Here is a 10,285-nt window from a genome sequence, read left to right as displayed (position 1 = left end):
AAAAAGCCATTCCATTGTGTGCAAATGAGCTGACGTTTCTCAGTGTGTGTGCGGGCATGTGTGTGATCTCTCTAACTTGGCTCTTTGACTGCACCAACAGTCTCCTGATCTGGTTAATCACTCACTGCTCTCTGTCTTGTTTAAATAGGCAGACGACCAAAACTCTTACAACACTGACTGCAACTGTTGCTACAGGCTGCTGTTCCAGAGAAAGAGTGAGTGAAAGAGCAAGAGAGACTACTATGTTGAATGTTTATGCTATGTGATCAAAGTAATTGTGATATACAGTATATATACCAATCGGCAACATCCCGTTCTCCCTCGTAAAGCCAATACGGAATTAACAGAAATTGTAATTCATCGACTCGACTTTGGGGGCTGGCTCCAGGAACTCCAGATGATCACTGACTGCAATGCTAAGTTGGCAAATTTTACAGCTGATAAATACATGTTTACAGCCTGGTTCAAAAGATGGTTTTGGTGCATATAGCTAATATGATACTTCATGACAACTGTGAGAAGGTGATTTTTTTTACAACTCATCTGTTTAGTTTTTATTAAGTTATATTAAGTCTGCATAATTAAGGGCGTGGCCACTTGAGTGACAGCTAGGTCTCGCTGGTCGCCATCATGTCATTCCAGCTGATTTTGGCTGATTAGCCGCTGAACTCGGCAAATACATTGTATTTTTGCTTTGTTTTATGTGACTTTACACTGTCATTTGCCTTATGTAATTATTTCCTACAATTATCATATAATATGTCATGCTGTGTATACTTAAATGTGCTCACAAACCATTCAAGTTACCTCCATTTCCCAGGTGAGTCAAATTATGTACTTACATACCATCTCTATAAATGTGTTTGTTGTGTTATCTTTAATCATCACCAGCACATGTAACCTCTGTTAGAAAGTAATTCTGTCATTCCAAGTTCATAATAGTCCAAAAGGCGATGATAAACATGGCAGTTTGTTCATGATTCAGGTTGCTAAAACTCCTTTTTTTGTCGGGTTTCTCCTTTGTTTTTTCACGCTTCATCTTTGAGTTTGTCCTTTTCTAAAGGGATCGGATGTCGGAAGCACTTCAATATTCACGCGCATTATTGTCATCAGCTCAAGAAGTTCCTTATTTCAAATAAAGACGCCATCACGAGCTCCCTGGAGAAACCAAAACCGTTCACGCTTTTAGACAGCCTCGTAAAACAAACACAGGACACGGCAGATTTTGTTCTTTTTGGCTGTGTGGCTTTTCCTCAAGACGACAACAAGGTTTGTTTGAGCACGGGTCAATCATGGCTCGTTATTATATGCATATAGTATTACAATATAATGTCTCGGCTGTGTATTTAAAACATGATGGTTCCTTTGTTTTCATTGTGGCTAGCTCCACGAGCGAGTGACGCATCTCTGTAAACCAATAGCGCTCAGCCGTGCGTCTAGCTCCGCCCTTGGTACCCTTTAGTCCTGCTAGGTACTTTGCAAAGGGTAACCAAAAAGTGGTATGGTACGGTTCGCTTTAGGTACCTTTTGACAATGGAAGTGGCCATTAAAGCACACCGAACCAAACCGTACCATACTGCAACACTCAGTGAAAACGGGCCATTAGTTTAAAGCCTTTTAATAATTTGAATTTAGTTTTTTAACATGCTTCTGACTTTTCCGTTGTGTGTCATTTCATTACTTGATCATTGTTATCTTTTATTAACATTTTGATCTATTGTACTTTATTGTTTTTTTTTTTTACTTACTGTTTTGGCAATACAACTGAGCACTGCAGTTCAGCCGCTTAGATTAAGAGAGAAGGTAGAAATGGTCATGTGAATCTAAATCATGACTGTGTTTGGTGATTCGTGCAAGAAGGCCTTTGGTTCAAGTAATTTTTTGGGCCAGGAGGCCTTTCTATGTAAAGTTTGTATGTTCTCGTCATATCTGTGGGGGTTTCCTTTGGTGCTCTGGTTTCCCCCACAGTCCAAAAACTAAATTGGCCGTAGTGTATGAGTGTTTCCCAGTACTGGGGGTTGATCAGTTAGTATGTTCTCAGTGCTGTGTTGCAGCTGCAGTGGCATCAGCTGCATAAAACATATACCAAGAGTAATAAGCAGTTCATTCCACTGTAGTAATCTCTGATAAATCATTGAGTAAGCAGAAGGAAAGTGAGTATATATATATATATATATATATATATATATATATATATATATATATATATATATATATATATATATATATATATATATATATATGACCCCCGTAAAAACGTATAATGGTGGACATGATTAATCCTCTGTGATTGCTCAGCTAATTTCTCCCGAGAACAGCTCAGATCAGCTGTTTGTCTGCTATGGAAGTCTGTTTGTCAAACCAGCTGTCTTTATCTCTTCAAGCTGCCAAGAAAACAAATGATTACACACTCACTCATGTTCAGCTATCATTATGGGGACTTCCCATAAACATAATGATTTTCATACGATGCAAGCTGTATATTCTATCCTTTTACCACAGGCCTAAATTACATCCTCAGGAAACATTGTGGTTTTTTTACATTTTCAAAATACTTCATTCTAGGTGATTTATGAGCTCTTTTACTCTTGAGGAACAAAAAAAAACTCCCTACAAGGTCAACATTTACTGGTTTCGGTTCAGTTAGGCCCAATCCCAATTCGACCCCTTAGCCCTTCCCCTTACCCCTTGTTTGCGTGTTCATGTAAAGGGGTAGGGGTGTCCTAATTCTCTTTAGCTTGAAGGTGTAGGGCTAAGGGAAAGGGCTAGATACCCCTTCAAACAGATTTTTCAGGACCACACTCGAAACCAAGAAGTAAGAAAATTTCCCAGAATACACCACCTACAACGGCAGCATAGCTGCAAACGGATGTGAGGAGATCCACAAACTAGTATTTTTTTTGTCATTATTATGAATTTTTACAACAAACAAGCATGTTTTAATACATTTATTATGGTGTTCTGGTTTTACAGTCATGCTTAAAAAAAACAGACTAACATAAAAACCGCTACATTTCACTTTCTATAATCCCTAATAATAACTCCTGTATTGCAGTCCCACAACATTCTGTCACTCGATGACACTCGAATACCCTGTCAGAAAAGTCTAGTAGCTAGGAATGAGCTTTTTACAGTGTCTGGTACAATGTTACTGTTGTTTTCGTGTGTTTACATAGATGAATATGGCCATGGTGTAAATGCACAGTACAGTTATGATCTTATGCCCCATTCTGTGTTATGATAACATTATGTATGCCTTTAGTGCCCCATTATGTGTTATGATAACATAATATATGCCTTCAGTGATTTCCTGAAGACAAATTCCCAAAAATAACGCTACTGTAATAACTACAGAAGTCGTGATCGTCAATCTCATGTGACGCAAGAGATCGCGATGACATTTGATGACGTGTGCAGGTGCTATAGTGCTGTCGCATTTTCAATAAATTTTGAAGCCTTTCCTATTCACACTCTGTTTCAAGGGCTAAGGGGAAGGTGTAGGGGTACAAAAATAGAATTGCGATTGGGCCTTAGTCCACTTGTTTTCGGTGATATTTGGTCCCCACGATGTAAAAAAATACAAGCTACACACATGCATACACATACACTGACTCTCTACACATTGAGCTGCATTTTTGCATTCCTCACATCACAGGAACAGACGTTCAGACACTTGACCTTTTCGTCTAGACTGAGGTGACCCTAGAGACTCTTCATCTTCGTGTATGTGTGTGTGTCTATGTGTGTGTCTGTATTAGCAGAGTCATATGGACTGAAAAGTGCTACTAATTGTGTTTTGTAATTTAATTGTATTGCATTGTATTGTAAATTAAAAAATAAAGTGAAAGAAAATGTTCAAATTTATAAAGTATAAATAGTATGTGCTGTATTTTGCCTGTGAATGTACACTACATCATGTTCAAAGTGTTAAGGTCATAAAAGTCTCTAAATAAAATAAATAGTTAGTTTTTAAATAAAAGCTATGAAAAAAATGAAACATGTTTATATTGATTTGAAGACAACAATGTTTGTGATGTTTTAAAATGCAGAATTTGATGGAATAACCTTGATTTTCAATCACAACAATTGAAAACATTTGTTATTTTGTATGTATATAGATTTGAAGTCAGAATTATTACCCCCCCCCCCCGAATTATTAGCCCCCCTGAATTATTAGCCCCCCTGTTTATTTTTTCCCCATTTTCTGTTTAACGGAGAGAAGATTTCCTTAACACATTTCTAAATACAATGATTGTAATAAATCATTTCTAATAACTGATTTATTTTATCTTTGCCATGATGACAGTACATCAAGACACTTCTATACAGCTTAAAGTGACATTTAAAGGCTTAACTAGGTTAATTAGGTTAACTAGGCAGGTTAGGGAAATTAGGCAAGTTATTGTATAACGATGGTTTGTTCTGTAGACTATCGGAAAAAAAAAATTGCTTAAAGGGGCTAATAATTTTGACCTTAAAATGGGTTTTAAAAATTAAAAACTGCTTTTATTCTAGCCGAAATAAAACAAATAAGACTTTCTCTATAAGAAAATAATTATATCAGACATACTGTGAAAATTTCCTTGCTCTGTTAAACATCATTTGGGAAATATTTCAAAAAGAAAAAATTTCAAAGAATTTCAAAAATTTCAAATTATTAATACATTTTTGGTTAATTATTTTTATAAGATCTGTAATATATATATATATTTTACAGATCTTATAAAATAATTAACCAAAAATTTATTAATTCCAAACCTTTATGAGTTTCTTTCTTTGGTTTTAAAATTGAAAGAAGAATATCATTGTCATCCATATAGGAAAAACAAATACTATGGAAGTCGGTGGTTACAGGTGTCCCGCTTTCTTTAAAAATTCTTCTTTTGTGTTTAACAGAATAATAAAACTTAAACAGGTCTAAAACAAGTGAAGGGAAAGTAATTTTTGGGTGCACTATTCCTTTAACCGGATATGAAAATTGGTTTCATCCTATACATAATGCCATTGAAAGAGAAAATGTGAAAGCTTATTTAAAAGGTTTAAAGATTAAGAAGTTGTTAATACAATCCCTCCTCATGCAGATCTACAAAAATGTGATATTATGCATGCAAGGCCATAATTTGCCAATGTCCATTAGAACCGATAAGCCAACATATGCATTGTTCTACTGAGTGGTGAAAACAAACAGATCAGCAGGACGAATCAGGAAAAAAAAAAAGTGCTTTTGGACCAAACGCAAAATGATTAGTTGTCATGAAGTGAATTTAGTTAAAATGTATGTTAATGTTATTAAATATTATTATTATTATTCATTCATTTTCTTTTGGGCTTAGTCCCTTTATTAATCTGGGGTCGCCACAGCGGAATGAAATGCCAACTTATCCAGCATATGTTTTATGCAGCAGATGCCCTTCCAGCTGCAACCCATCACTGGGAAATATTATTATTATTATTATTTTATTTCTTTTTATTATTATTATTTTTATTATTGTTAACTACAAATATGGCAGTTCATTCCGCCGTGGTGACCCCTGATTAAAAAAGGGACTAAGCTGAAAAGAAAATGAATGAATGAACTACAAATACTATTCTGTTTTATATTTAATTACATTGTTCCTTTAATTATGCTACTCCAGATCCATGTATAAGCTTCAGGAACATGTTAAGCATAATTGCAGTTGTCAGAAATGTTCTTCACGAGCATGCTCCTGGTTTTCACCAAATCAGTGCGTGCATATAAAAATGTTTAAATCATGCTCCGGATCTTTTGTAGAATCTAATATGTATGTAGCTTATGTGGTCTCTCTTGAACACGTTTCGGCCAATTACAGGATCAAGATGATCATGTCCACCCACGGAAACCTCTGGACTGCCATGTTTAGCGTTTCTCTCTCTGACTTTAACTAAGCAGTACAGCACCTTGCTTTTACAACATACAACGAACATTGTCTGTACTGGTGAGAAAGAACAGAGAGATTTAATCAGCGCAAGAAAGGAAACAGACAATAACATGGGAAAGAGAAAACGAAATGTCCCCTGCTGCTATGATTGTACAGTAATTAGACATCTGTGGGACGTCTGTGAAGTCCTGACGGGCCTAGAGCGCGTGCACACACACACACCCCTGCAATCTCATGCATATAATGGAGGAAATAATAACGTGTCTGCATTGAAAATGCTTGGAGATGGTGCATTAGCAAAAGAAAATGGAGCATGTGTGTGGTTGCTAAAAGCTTGAGGATAATGACTGCTGCTGGAAAATTCAGACGAGATCTTCAGGTGTTCAAGCAGTGTTTCAGACAGGACATGGACATCCCTCACAGATATGCATTTTGACCGTTTATACTGAACTATTTATGCTACAGGAAAGAAATGTCTATCTATATAGTTTGTATAGCCTAACAGAGGACTACATTTTAAGTTATTCAGCTGTGGGACAATAAACAACCCACAAAAATTACAATTAAAAAAAGCTTTTAAAAATCTAAATTAATTATAAAGGGTAATACGGAATTTTACAGATCTTTTAAAAATAATTAACCAAAAATTTATTAATTCCAAACCTTTATGAGTTTCTTTCTTTGGTTAAACTTGAAAAAAGAATATCGATGTCATCCATAAAGGAAAAACAAATACTATGGAAGTCGGTGGTTACAGGTGTCGGGCTTTCTTTAAAAATTCTTCTTTTGTGTTTAACAGAATAATAAAACTTAAACAGGTCTAAAACAAGTGAAGGGAAAGTCATTTTTGGGTGCACTATTCCTTTAACCGGATATGAAAATTGGTTTCATCCTATACATAATACCATCGAAAGAGAAAATGTGAAAGTTTATTTAAAAGGTTTAAAGATTAAGAAATTGTTAATACAATCCCTGCTCATGCAGATCTACAAAAATGTGATATTATGCATGCAAGGCCATAAGTTGCCAATGTCCATTAGAACCAATAAGCCAACATATGCATTGTTCTACTGAGTGGTGAAAACAAACAAATCAGCAGGACGAATCAGGAAAAAAAAGTGCTTTTGGACCAAACGCAAAACGATTAGTTGTTATGTAGTGAATTTAGTTAGAATATATGTTAGCAAATATGTGTTAGTAAACAGGCTTAGACCAGGTTCACGATGTATATTTACCTCTCTGTTTTGGCCTTCCATCCACACTGAGATGGCGTTTTTAGGAAGAAAAAAAAAATGGATCAATTTGAAAACAGCGTTTTTGTGTTGCATTGTGGACTCTGAAAATGGAGGCTTTTGAAAATTATCAAGTTGTCATGTGACCAATTCAGCTAATGTTTTGATAGCTTTGTTAAAGACTAATGTTAGTTTGTATACATGCCCCATATTGTCTTTCTTCAAAGAACAGTGGGAGCTATTGTTCAGCAACGAAAGCAAATAACAAAACGCTGCCGTGTGTGGTAGAATAACTCAACATATTACAGATTTGTAGACGTAGCCTCAAACACGCAAAACTACATGTACATTTATTATTATAATAATAACCTATTTCACGGACCAATTATACGTTTTATTGTTAATATATATTTATTGTTAATATATATATATATATATATATACAGTATATATATGACAACATTGCCCATTCCTACTGGGCTATACGCACACAGATTTTTCATTTCAATCAGCCAGCCCCTGGGTTTCCGGTCATTTGTCAACCTATTCAAAATCGATGTGTTTAAGGTCTGAATTCTTTAAAAAAAAACAACGGTCTTCACTGCCTAGCTAAGATACAATATAAAGTGGGTACTAGACCAAACAAGAAGCACTGCATGAAATTTAATTTTTCCACGTCATGTCTTTAAAATATGGAAATTAATTTTACCCCAGTATTTTCAATGGAATTTCTGTACTAGTTTGCGGCTAATAACGGCGCCTGCATTTAAACAGCCTTTCGTCTCTTTTTATGCTTTAACAACAAAAAGGATGATTAAGGCCGTGCCCGAAACCACATATTTCCATACTATATAATACGCTAAAATGAGTATGTGAGCTAAAAGTAGTATGTCTGAATTCATAGAATTCGAAAATCAGTATGCGAGAAGTGATGATCTACTACTTCCAGATTCTGAAGTGCGCATCCCATGTACCCTGCGCTATTCCATGATGCCTTGTGAGAGAATTCATGAATAGGAGTGAAGCGACGCAACTGACGCAGGTAGGTCGCGTGACCATGACACAATGGCAGATGTTGTACATCAGAGTTCCATTCATACTACTGACATTCATACTATAGAACGTACGTTTCTAACAGCCGAGTAGTATGTTTAAATTCAAATGCAGTACCTACTAAGTAGTAGGCGATTTCAGACTAAGTGTTTCTAAGTCTATTTAATTGATTATATTTTAATTACATTACAACATCGATGATGTAAAAGGAACCTTATAAAATTGAAAATAGTCACGAAGTTTTTACCAAAAGTTCATCATTGGCAGAAAACACTAGCTGTGCATATAGCCCCTTGGACCTTAGCAACACCCTAGAAACCACACACAACAAACCACTCAAACACCTCAGCAAATTGCATAGCAATGCTCTAGAAAACCCTTATATTTTAGTACAAATTAATAATGTTAAAATATTATTTAAGGCAATAGTAAATTCTTCAGTATCTTGGCTGAAACTATGGTTACCATGAATATTTCATTCTGTGAAATAGCTACATCGTGTCTTCAGCATATGCTTTAGTGTTTTTTTCCAAGTGCTTTTCTTGCATTTTCCCCCGTCTCTCTCTTTCTGTCTTTTTCTTTCTCGTTTGAATCCATCCCAGCGTGCTTGAAAGGTGCAATTACCTTGGCGATGCTGCCACAGCAACCAGTGGCGAGACGCTTATTATGCACGGCAGAAATAGATCTGATTGGCCAAATGAAGCGCTCATTAGCTCCCTGTCACTCTCTCAGCGGCCATTAACGCTTTAGCTAAACTGACCATTAAATGAAGCTGCGCTCCCTCCATCTGCCCCCGCTCACAAAGATGAGGATAGAGGGATGTGGGAGATATAGGGAGATGCAGAGAAAGACCACTCATAAATGACAATTCACGTTTTGTTTCTTATACGTTAATTTGAGACTGTTTCACAATAACGCAGTGGAAGTAAAAGGGCAAAAAATACAGGATACATACATGTATAGAGAGTGGGAGAATGAGAGTAAAGCATTTTGCACTCCAGAATCCGTTGAGCTGCCTACTGAAGCAGATTTTTAAGGCAAGTACACGCTCCTCAGGCAAAGACTGTTCCAAAGGTGGGAGATCTAATTGTTGCCTGCTAAGATTTTTATCTGAATTCTAATGCAGTTCCCACTATATATATACACCGTGGGTCAAAGAGTGCATTTGTATCTTGCACAAAAGTTTGAGATTTTCCACATAAAATGCTCCAGTACTCTTTTATGTGTTTTGAAAAGTGTTAAAAAAAACTTTTTCAACTAAATTGGATTTAAAAGCCCTGTGGAACATTACTAATCAAAATCATTTATGCAAACTCAAACTTTCAGGGTCTTTTTTTTCTTCTTCGGATTCTAATGGCAATGCGTCATTCAAAAATACATACCTTTGTAAAAAGTCTAGGTGTTATTTTTGATTCTGAGCTTAAATTTGATGGCCAAATTAATGTTGTTGTCAAAAATAGTTTTTTCTATCTTAGATATATATCCAAGCTGTCTCTCTTTCAATGACTTGGAGAAGGTTGTTCATGCCTTCATCTCTTCTCGACTGGATTATTTCAACGCATTGTATCTGGGTGTGAGTCAGGCCTCTCTCTCACGACTGCAGCTGGTCCAGAAATCAGCTGCCAGGCTTTTAAAGGCCCAAAAAAAGGAGTGCATATCACACACATGTACTGGTTTCCCTACACTGGCTACCAATCCAGTTTAGAATTCAGTACAAAGTACTGTTGTACGTTGCCTGGCCCCTAAGTATATTTCTGAGCTAATTAATATACACCAACCCGTGAGATCACTTCACTCTAAAGATCGACTCTGTTTGCAAGTTCCACGATCACGCTTGAAATGTCGAGGTGATAAAGCTTTTTCAGTAGCATCTCCAAGACTTTGGAACTATCTTCCATTCTCCTTCAGAACTTCTGCAACTTTTGAGTCTTTTCAGAGGTCACTGAAAACACACATATTTTCTTTAGCTTTTAATCATTTTTTGTTGTGTGTTTATGTACTTTGGTTCTTTGTATGTTTGCATGTGTTATGTGTTTTATGTACATCACTTTGGTACCCATTGTGGTTAATTGAAAGTGCTCTAAAAAATAAAGTTATTTT

The sequence above is a fragment of the Danio aesculapii genome, chromosome 9 (assembly GCF_903798145.1).
Source record: "Danio aesculapii chromosome 9, fDanAes4.1, whole genome shotgun sequence".
NCBI lineage: Eukaryota > Metazoa > Chordata > Actinopteri > Cypriniformes > Danionidae > Danio > Danio aesculapii.
The sequence above is the reverse complement of the archived record's forward strand: the minus strand, read 5'-3'. Positions refer to the sequence as shown.